At 41.7% G+C, this 11,638-nt stretch overlaps 1 non-coding gene across 1 annotated transcript; it reads left to right on the top strand.

Annotated features, from left to right (window-relative positions):
• Nucleotides 1–7,692: 7,692 nt before the first annotated feature.
• On the top strand, nt 7,693–7,798 carry LOC120074877 (small nucleolar RNA R71). The gene has a single exon (XR_005481156.2). It is a non-coding gene; the product is annotated as a small nucleolar RNA R71 (small nucleolar RNA).
• The last annotated feature ends 3,840 nt before the right edge of the window (nt 7,799–11,638 follow it).

Below are 11,638 nucleotides of genomic sequence, written 5' to 3'. Positions count from 1 at the left end.
ATAAACTGGGTTCATCATTGGATTCGGTGAGGTCTTCTTCTTTCGGATATTTCATGGCTCTGATAATATCATACCTGATCTTCCATCTGAGCACGACAATGGATAAAAATGGTCGTCCTAGGATGATGGGTACGTCCTTGTCTGCTTCATAATTGATGCATGGTGTTATGCGATGAAATAATGGTAAAGAATGCGATGGTGGAAAATGTATTGTGCGTTCATGTTATGCGAGCATGCTACACACATACAACGCATGCGATATATGCGATGATGTCTATAGGACTTCCTAGGATTGCGTTCATGTTATGCGATCATGCTACACATATACAACAACAAATCATCTCTCAATGCAAATGGTACGGCTTCTAGTTTTAGAATGCATGCGATATATGCAATGATGACTATAGAACTTACATCTAAGCCTCTATTCTTGTCTATGCGATGATGAATGACACACACATATATAAGGCGACCGCATACTACCATAACCTATCTCTAGGGTGCATGCGATGCATGTTGGCAAACAGAGCTTATCTCTAAATCCCTATCTCTTACTTATGCAGATCTAATCATGTTCTCTCGAGTCTAAATTCTAACCTAGCTCTCTCAAGTCTTAGGTTCTTTCTTTAGACTCTCTCTCGAGTAGCTCTAAAGGGTGTTGGGTGCAACATAAGACAAGATGATCGCATGCAATGAAGATCCTAGGTCATGTTAGTTAAGTACTTTTCAACCCATTCGATAGTTTTAGCTACTCATGCGTATTTTAAAGAGAGTGAACAGATGTAGAAAAGCAAGTTCCATTATATATATAATTGAAGTATAAAATGACAATACGGAATAAGAATAAAGAGTCTGGTAGCAATTTCTTGCTTCCCAAGGCTTTTACACTATTCTTCTCTACTTTGCTCAAAAGATATTCTTGCTCTCGCAAGAGTCGGACCTCTCTCTATCTTTCCACGCTCCCTGGCACTCTCTCGAGCTGACCAGGACGATCTTCCGGTGTCCTTTCCGTTCTCTCGCTTCTACCTTCTAAGTATATGAAAACTAAGAATAAGGCTAACTATCGTCTATATGGTAAACTCTAAAAAACTGGGTGAACTCCTTCAATGAAGGTGGCCTTCGGTATTTATAGAGCTTCAGGGTGAAAAACTTCTTCTCTCTTATGATTGCACTGATGGGATGACATTAATTCTCTGTCTGATGCGCCGACTAATTGTCACCGAAAAGTTGAGTGTACTTGCTAGAGTATGTCCTTAACGGCTTGTCAACTTAATTCGAAATTGACCGTCATCAGCTTTTTGTTCCATCGTGATATATTAAGCTTTCACCTAGATGCGCCCACATTGATGCATCGGCTCTATTCGGCCACCTTCTTGAGTAGATTTTTGCAAGCGCAAATCATCGCATAGCCTTGCGGTCGCAATCTCTTATGCGCTCGGATTAATTTCTTCGGATAGCGTTTCCGCCTTGCATCAACGCATTTTCATGCATAAAATACATAAGTTAGCTGTTTTAATGTGATGGGCGCATGCGATCGCAATGTTGTGAACTTAATGCTTTTGGACGCAATATTGTATATTTTTACCATCGCAATACTGCATTATTTTATAACTTTGCGCTGTAATAACGTGCATTTCTGCCCGTTATCACACCCTCAAATTTAAAACAATGCTTGTCCTCAAGCATAAGCTAAAGATTTTCTCTAGAAAGTTGACTGCCTTCTTCTTCCCTAGATTTCTCAAGGTTGCCTTATCCACATCCTATACACCAAAATTTCCTTAACTTCTATTCAGGTCTCTTCTTAAAATATTTCTAAAATTTAGGGACCGCAAGTTTAACCTTCAAAAATACTTTACTAGATTCCTGGGCATCACATGATTTATTTCATAAAGAAAAACTTTTTCACTGGGGTATTTTCAAATGATTTTATCCTTGCGTACTTTAGACATATACATTTTTATTTATTTTTTTATGACCTTGCGCTGATCTAAGTGCCTAGCCATCGTTTTGGCTTGCCCCCACGTGTGTCATGCAGACATCCAACTACGAGCAAGGCGCTCTTTCTCAGTCTAAACTCATGCTTATTTGGCAGCGGAGTTGCGATCATTTATTTATGTATTGATCACGATTCCTACCTTCGTTTTGGCTTGCCCCCACGGGTGTCATGCGGACATCCAACTACAAGAAGGATCTTATCGCAACGTTATGATTTTTTTTATAACCTAAAAATAACAAGGTCGAAAATGAATATCGCACCCCCAAATTTAAAATGCAGCAATGTCCTCATTGCTGAAAGTTTGAAAGAAGTCATGCGATGCTCTTAGAAAGTTTCGTAAAAAGTTAGTTTGAAAGAAAGCTTGCAGACCACTAACTTCTAGAAATACTTTATGAGTTGACTATCCTAAAACTAAGCCGACTCTAGTATATACGAAAAAATAGAAGCATGCGTTTCATCATTGAAATCATAATTGGCAAGGAGAAATAATGCGGTGACTTACTAAATTAATCAATGTTAAATGATTGCACCGACTAAAGAGGATTTGATGATAAGATTTTCAAAATTAAAATGGATTCGATAGAGCAAAATTTGGAAATAACGAAGTCAAGGAAAGATACAACCCCCAAATTTGCGCTGTCGCTCGCATTATTTGTGAACACATCCTTCTTTGCGGCGAACTGCTCTCTTTGATTGCAGTGACAGAATAAAGTAGTTTCATCTTTTATGCAGCGCCTCCACAATTGTTCACCACGATCGTTGCGAAGAAAACATCAAGAGGGTCAAATAATAAAAAAACAAAGTTAACAAAATGTCTTTTTTTTTTTTTAATAGAAAAACATCATATAGCGAAATGATAAGACTAAAAGAAGATAGAGATAAGTTCATGAATTGAGGATTTCAATGGATACTTCACAAAACTTGCGTCCCTGATGAATTTGAATCCCATGATTGCGCAGGGACCGCCCACTTCTTTTTCAGTCAGAGTTTCTCAGGTGCACGGAGGCGACCTTGCGATGCCAGTCTTCTCCGCGATATATTTTCACTCTTTGCCCATTGACTTTGAATATGTTGGTCCCGTCTTCATTGGATAACGCAACCGCGCCATGCGGGAATACCTCTTTGACTATGAAGGGTCCAGACTAACGTGACTTTAATTTCCCAGGGAAGAGTCGTAGCCGTGAATTAAATAGTAAGACCTTTTGCCTGACATGGAGATTCTTCTCGCATAATTGTTTGTCGTGCCAGCGCTTTGTGCACTCTTTGTAAATCTTTGCGTTCTCGTATGCGTGAGTTGTCCATTCCTCCAGCTCGACCAATTGAAGTTTCCTTTCTTCCCCTGCGGCCTTTAAGTTAAAGTTTCGCTTTTTCACCACCCATAGTGCTTTATGCTTCATCTCGAGTGGTAAATGACATGCATTTCCAAATACCAACGCATATGGGGGACATGCCTAGAGGTGTCTTATAGGTGGTCCTTTATGCCCACAAGGCATCGTCCAACTTTGTTGCCCAATCTTTTCGTGAAGGCTTGACCACCTTCTCTAATATCAGCTTGATCTCTCGGTTGGATACTTCGGCTTGACCATTTTTCTATGGATGGTATGCAGTGGCCACTTTGTGGAGGATATTATATTTGAGCAGCAAATCTGTGACAGTGTGATTGACAAAGTGGGAGCCTTTATCACTTATTATGGCACGTGGAATGCCAAAACGAGTGAAAATATTTTTCTTCAGGAATTTGAAGACTACCATCGCATCGCTTGTGGCGCACGCTACCGCTTCTACCCTTTTGGAAAGTAGTCGATGAACAAAATATATTTGTGACCATTCTATGGTGGGAATGGTCCCATAAAGTCAATGCCCCAGACGTCGAAAAATTCTAGTTCTAAAATGATGTTCATAGGCATCACATGCTTCCATGAAATGTTACCCGTGCGTTGGCACCGGTCACACTTCATTGCATAGTCCTTAGCATCCTTGAATAGTGTTGGCCAATAATACCCACTTTGTAATACTTTCGCTACTGTACATTGGCCTCCAAAGTGCCCTGCATATGGCGAGTCATGACATTGTGATAATATGCGTTGGTGAGTAGCATCTGGTATGCACAGGCGCAAAATTTGATATGACCCCCTCTTATACAGATTTGGCTCATCCCAATAATATGATCTGCATTCATGTCTGAGCCGCTTCTTTTGGTGGTCGGTATAATCTTCGGGAAATTGCTCGTAAACCAGAAAATTTACCACATCTGCGTACCATGGTAATTCTTCAATCTTAAATAGCTGCTTGTTTGGGAACGTTGCGCTCATTTCTAACTGGTTGTGGTCAACTTCTGGATTTTCTAATCTAGATAAATGGTCTGCAACCTGGTTCTCCGTCCCCTTGCGATCAATGATTTCCATATCGAATTCCTGGAGGAGGAGAACTCATCTAATCAATCTCGGCTTCGCATCTTTGTTTGTCATCAAATATTTTATCGCCGAGTGGTCAGTGTGAATGAGTACTTTAGTTCCCAGCAAATAAGCTCTAAATTTCTCCAACGCAAATATCATCGCAAGCAATTAATTTTTCTGTTGTGGTGTAGTTTGTTTGAGCAGGATTCAAGGTTTTACTCGCATATGCGATGGGATGTAGCATTATTTTTCTCTTCTGCACCAGCACTGCTCCCATCGCATAACCACTTGCGTAGCACATTAATTCATAGTGATGTGTCAAGTCTGGTGCGATCAACACAGGTGCGATTGTCAATGCGTTCTTCAAAATCATGAATGCGTTGAGGCATTGGTCATCAAAGTCAAACTTTCTATCTGTCTCCAGCAACGCACTTAATGGTCATGCAAGCCTTGAAAAGTCTTTGACAAAACGTCTATAAAATCCAACATGTCCCGAGAAGCTCCTGACAGCCTTTACATTCGCTGAAGGTGGGATATTTTGAATCGGCTTAATTTTTACCTTGTCCACCTCCAACCCATCCTTGGGGACCTTCTGCCCAAGCACAATGCCTTCCTTCACCATGTAGTGGCATTTTTGCCAATTAAGCACGAGGTTTGTCTCTTCACATCTTTTCAATATCCTCTCCAAGTTGTTGAGACAGACTTCGTATGTTTGACCATATACAGAGAAGTACTCCCTGAAAATTTCCACAGAGTCTTCGAGATATTCAGAAAAGATGACCATCATACACCTTTGGAAAGTGCTCGGCACATTGCAGAGGCCGAAGGCATGCGTCGAAACGCAAATGTTCCGTACAGGCAGGTGAATGTGGTTTTTTTCTTGATCTTCAGGATCGATCATGATCTGGTTATAACCGGCATATCCATCTAAGAAGCAGTAGAAATCATTTCTAGCTAGGCGGTCTAGGATTTGGTCGATAAAAGGCAAAGGGAAATGATCCTTCTTTGTTGTCGCATTTAATTTGCGGTAGTCCATGCAAATCCTTCATCCCGTGATGATCCTTTGCGGTATCAGTTCGTTATTTGCATTAGGGACTACTGTCATCCCTTCTTTCTTCGACACAAATTGCACGGGGCTGACCCACGTGCTGTCGGCTATTGGATAGATAATGCCCGCATTTAACCACTTGATTATCTCCTTCTTTATGACTCCTTCATCGCAGGGTTGACTCTGCGCTGATGTTCGATCGATCCTTTATGATTCTCTTCAAGATGAATCCTATGCATGCAGTATGCGGGGCTGATTCCTCTAATGTGTGCGAGCTTCCAGCCAATTGCTTTTACATACTTTCTCAAAATGCTCAGCAGCGCATTTTCTTGGTCTTCATTAAGTGCAGAGGAAATGATTGCAGGTAGCTTTTTATTCTGCCCCAGAAACGCATACTTCAGGTGGTTAGGAAGGGTCTTCAGCTCTATTGTTGGTGGTTGTTCCAAGGATGGTTTTGTTTTTTTTCTTTCTTCATTCACTGTCGGCTTATCTTTTTGGGATGCGATTATCTCATTTTCTTTGGCTGTTTTTTTTTTTTTGTGTGATCGCATTACATGCTACAATGGATGCGATCGCATCCTCATTTTCATTTTCATCTTCAGGCTTATCTTCGTCATTCAAACTTTGTTTATCGTTAGATTCATTGAGGTCTTCTTCATCAGGATATTTCATGGCTCGGATAATGTCAAACCTGAGCTTCTGTCCATCCACGCTCAGCGAGATCTCTCCTTTGTACACATCAATTTGGGCGCGACTGGTGGATAAAAAGCCCGCCCCAGGATGATGGGGACATCCTTGTCTTCTTCGTAGTCCAGGATGATAAAGTCTGCTGGTAATATAAATTTGTCGATTGTAACTAAAACATCCTTCACCTTCCCCTCTAGATACACAAGAAATCTACCACTAATTGGAGAGTCACCGTCGTGGACAAAAGCTGCCCCACATTCAGCTGCTTAAAAATTGACAGAGGCAACAAGTTAATGCTGGCCCCGAGATCGCATAGCGCTTGACCGGTGTATAACCCCTCCAATAGAGTAAGGTTTAGTGAAACTTCCAAGGTCGCGCATTTTTTGTGGGATTATAGATTTTGAACTTTGCGTTAGAGCCACCGTTGTGAACTTACCAGTGCCTCTCTTCTTTATCACCATATCCTTTAGAAACTTTGCATATGCGGGCATCTTCTCTATCGCTTTAGTGAACGGAATGTTAATATGCAACTGTTTTAGCATATCCATGAAGCATTGATACTGTACCTCATCATTTTTCTTCTTTTTGAGTCTCTGGGGGAATGGTGGCAGCTGTATTCTTACAGTCCCCTATTCTTTCGGCTCCGAGGTGGATGCAATCTCTGGTTCCATCGCCTCATTTTCTTCTGTTTCTTCTTTAGTCACCGCAATCTTTGGTTCCAGCACAATTGGAGTAGTCCGGCTAGGCTCCTTCTTCTCCCCCGTCATAGTCTTTCCACTCTGCAACGTCAAAACTTGACATTGCTCTTTCCCCGTACCCTTTGGGTTGTGCAAAAGTTCTGTTGAACTCGGTAGCGCCCCTTACGGTCTATACTTGAGTTCGCCCACGATCTGGCCTTACTAAATTTTCAGGTTGCGGATGGACGTCGCTTGATTTTGAAGCACTATTTCGTTCTTTTCAATATATTGCTTCAACAAACTCTCCAAAGAGGAAGATTGCGGCGCCTGCGAACTGGTTGCTTGATTATGCGTTTAACCGTTGATTTGTGGGGAAAATCCGGGTGGCCCTTATTTTTGCGCCACTGATTGAAATTCTGCTGTTGATTTTTCCACGCGAAGTTAGGGTGGTTTCTCCACCCGAGGTTGTACGTGTTAGAAAACGGATTATACTTCACAAAATAGACTGACTGTGGGTTTCGCGAGCATTCCTCCATTGAATGTCCTTCGCCGCTAGTAGCACAACTTATAGTCGTCTGGTTGATTGCGTTCACTTGCCCACTATGTGTTTTTGGGCTATTAATTGCGATTCCCTATATCAAGTTCATCATCGCAGTTATCTGACTCTGAAGGGATACGATGGCCCTGTTATTCGCGTCACTGTACTTAATTCTCAATCTTTGATCACTTTCTCTTCAGTCTTCATGATTTTTACAAATGCGATCAAGGATATTCTTGGCCTCATCATAAGTTTTATCCAGCAGACCTCCAGTTGCTGCCGCATTGGCAGACGTCTGCGATGCAGGGTTGAATTTGTGGTAGAAAATCTCCATCTATAAGCAGTCTGGTAAGCCATTATGCGGGCAATCTCTTACCAGCTCTTAAACCTCGCCCAAGCGTCGCTGAGCGATTCGTCAATATCCTGTTCAAAATTGGTGATCAACTTTCTTCTTCTGGCGTTCTCTGTCAGAGAGAAGTACTTCTTCATAAACTTCTAACCACTTGCTCCCATGATGTAATCTTCTCGGGTTCAAGAGAGTAAGCACATTTTCGTGCCTAGTCACACAACGAAAATGGAAACAACGTTAGTTGAACCTCCTCAGCGAAGATGTTACAGAACATGCGGATCCTCGCCACGTCTACCACCAAACTGTCCGACAGTTTGGATCATCTGCAGGATCACCAGTTTCATTTTGAACCTCGATCCGTCAAGAGCGGGCCTCATGATTCCTGGGGAGAAATCATAGAGGTTGGGCGACGCATAGTCCCGAATGGGCCTATTGCGGTCATTCACGAATAGGATGGGATTCACCATGATATTATTTTCATTTGGTGCTTCATTTGGTTGTCTCTCAATCTTCATTGGAACATTCTTTCAATCTCTAGGTCGTAATTCCCCAGAGATGAAAGCTGCACGAAAATAAAAAAAATTACCGTTGGCACAATGTATTGTCAAGTTCCCCGGCAACGGCGCCAAAAACTTGATTCGTTGTGTTATGCGATGAAATAATGGTAAAGAATGCGATGGTGGAAAATGCGTTGTGCATGCAAGTTTTCTTAGTAAGATCCAAGTATAAATCCTACTGAGTTGCTTGGTAAGCCCAGGGTCAAACTCAGGGACTAAGGAAAATAATATGCGATGATAATTTTTAGATCACTGTGCAGTAACAAATAAATCAAGGGTTTGGTTGGTGCGTTGTTTACAGTATAAAGTGTATGCGATGAAGTTGAGAAAAGAGTTAATATTATGAAAGATACGATGAGTATGTGAGGGAACGGGTTGAGAAATGGTTTAGCTTACACTTCCTAGGATTGCGTTCATGTTATGCGATCATGCTACACACATACAACAACAAATCATCTCTCAATACAAATGGTATGACTTCTAGTTTTAGAACGCATGCGATATATGCGATGATGTCTATAGGACTTACATCTAAGCCTCTATTCTTGTCTATGCGATGACGAATGACACACATATATACAAGGCGACCGCATACTATCATAACCTATCTCTAGGGTGCATGCGATGCATGTTGGCAAACAGAGCTTATCTCTAAGTCCCTATCTCTTGCTTATGCAGATCTAATCGTGCTCTCTCGAGTCTAGATTCTAACCTAGCTCTCTCAAGTCTTAGGTTCTTTCTTTAGACTCTCTCTCGAGTAGCTCTAAGGGTGTTGGGCACAACATAAGACAAGATGATCGCATGCAATGAAGATCCTAGGTCATGTTAGCTAAGTACTTCTCAACCCATTCGATAGTTTTAGCTACTCATGCGTATTTTAAAGAGAATGAACAGATGTAGAAAAGCAAGTTTCATTCTATATATATATAATCGAAGTATAGAATGACAATGCAGAATAAGAATAAAGAGCCTGATAGAAATTTCTTGCTTCCCAAGGCTTTTACATTGTTCTTCTCTACTTTGCTTAAAAGATATTCTTGCTCTCACAAGAGTGGGCCCTCTCTCTGTTTTTCCACACTCCTTGGCACTCTCTCGAGCTGACCAGGACGATCTTCCGGTGTCCTTTCCCTTCTCTCGTTTCTGCCTTCTAAGTATATGAAAACTAAGAACAAGGCTAACTATCGTCTATATGGTGAACTCTAAAAAACTGGGCGAACTCGTTCAATGAAGGTGACCTTCGGTATTTATAGAGCTTCAGGGTGAAAAGCTTCTTCTCTCTTATAATTGCATTGAGGGATGGCATTAATTCTCTGTCTGTTACGCTGAATAATTGTCACTGAAAAGTTGAGTGTACTTGCTAAAGTATGTCGTTAACGGCTTATCAACTTAATTCAGAATCGACAGTCATCAGCTTTTTGTTCCATCGTGATTTATTGAGCTTTCACCCAGATGCGCCCACCTTGATACTCTGGCTCTATGCGGCCACCTTCTTGAGTAGATTTTTGCGAGTGCAAACGATCACATAACCTTTCGGTTGTAATCTTTTATGCGCTTGGATGTTAATTTCTTCAGATCGTATTTCTGCCTTACGTCAATGCAGTTTCTTGCATAAAATACATAAGTTAGCTGTTTTAATGCGATGGACGCATGCGATCGTAATGTTACGATGGACGCATGCGATCGTAATGTTGTGAACTTAATACTTTTGGACGCAATATTATATATTTTTACCATCGCAATCATGCATTATCTTATAACTTTGCGCTATAATAACGTGCATTTCTGCTCGTTATCAATAACCCAGGATGATGAAGTTTGCCAGTAATATAAATTTGTCAATCGTGACTAGGACATCTTTCACTTTTCCTTCTAGATGCACAAGGGATCTGTCAGCTAGCTCGAGAGACACCGTCGTGGGCGCCAGCTGCCCCATATTCAGCTGCTTAAAAATTGAAAGGGGCATTAGGTTGATGCTGGCCTCGAGATCGCAAAGCGCTTGACCAATGTATAACCCGCCGATTGAGCAGGGTATTGTGAAACTTTCAGGGTTGCACATTTTCAGTGGAATAATGGATTTTGCCCTTTGCGTCAATGCCACCATTGCGAACTTACAAATGCTTCTTTTCTTCGTCACCATGTCCTTCAGAAACTTCGCATACTTTGGCATTTGTTCAATCGTTTTAGTGAAATGGATGTTGGTATGCAACTGTTTCAGTATGTCCATGAAACATTGATACTGCACTTCATCATTTTTCTTCTTTTTAAGTCTCTAGGGGAATGGTGGCAGCTGTATTTTCATAGTTCCTTGTTCTTTTGGCTTCGAAGTGGACGCAATCTCCAGTTCCACCGTCTCCTGTTCTTTTATTTCTTCTCGAGTCAATGGGGTCTGTGGTTCCATCGCAATCGGAGCAGTCCGACAGGGCTTCTTCTTCTCCTCCGCCACTGTTTTTTCACATCGCAATGTCACGACTTGACATTGCTCCTTTCCCGTACTCCCTAGGTTGCGCAAGAGTTCAGTAGAACTCAAAAATGCCCCTTGCGGTCTACTTTTGAGTTCGCCCACAATCTGCCCTATCTTAATTTCAAGATTGCGGATAAACGTCGCTTGATTCTAGAGCACAGTTTCATTCTTCTCAATATACTGCTTCAGTAAGCTCTCCAGAGATGAAGATTGCAGCGCTTGCGAACTGCTGGCTTGATTTTGTGTTTGACCGTTTGTTTGGGGAAAAATCCTGGCGGCCCTTCTTTTTGCGCCATTGGTCGAAAATTTTGTTATTGATTTTTCCACGCGAGGGTTGTAAGTATTGGAAAAAGGATTATTTTTCATGAAATAAACAGACTGTGGGTTCCTCGGACACTCTTCCATTGGATGGCCTTCTGCAAATGGCACAACTTGCACTCGTTTGGTCGATTGCGTTGACTTGCCTCCTATGCGTTCCTGGGCTGCTGATTGCAATTCCTTTTATTAAATTCATCATCACAGTCATTTGGATTTGTAAGGATGAGATGGCCCCATTACTTGCGTCACTGTCTTTAGTTCTCAGTCTTTAATCGCTTTCTCTTCAGTCTTCATGATTCCTTGAAATACGATCAAGTATATTCTTGGCCTCGTCGTATGTCTTATCAAGCAGACCTCCAACTGCTACCACATTGGCAGCCGTCTACGAAGCAGGGTTCAGACCGTGGTAGAAAATATCCATCTGTAGACAATCTGGTAAGCCATTGTGCGGACAATCTCGCACCATCATTTTAAACCTCGCCCAGGCGTCACTGAACGATTCGTCGATATATTGTTCAAAATTGGTAATCAGCTTCCTCCGTCTGGCGTTTTCTGTCGGGGGGAAGTACTTCTTCATGAACTTTTCCACTATTTGCTCCCATGATGTAATA

The sequence above is a fragment of the Benincasa hispida genome, chromosome 3, assembly GCF_027475165.1.
Source record: "Benincasa hispida cultivar pf3 chromosome 3, pf3_genome.v1.1, whole genome shotgun sequence".
Taxonomy (NCBI): domain Eukaryota; kingdom Viridiplantae; phylum Streptophyta; class Magnoliopsida; order Cucurbitales; family Cucurbitaceae; genus Benincasa; species Benincasa hispida.
Note: the sequence above shows the minus strand (reverse complement) of the source record. Positions and strands in the feature narration are given on the sequence as shown.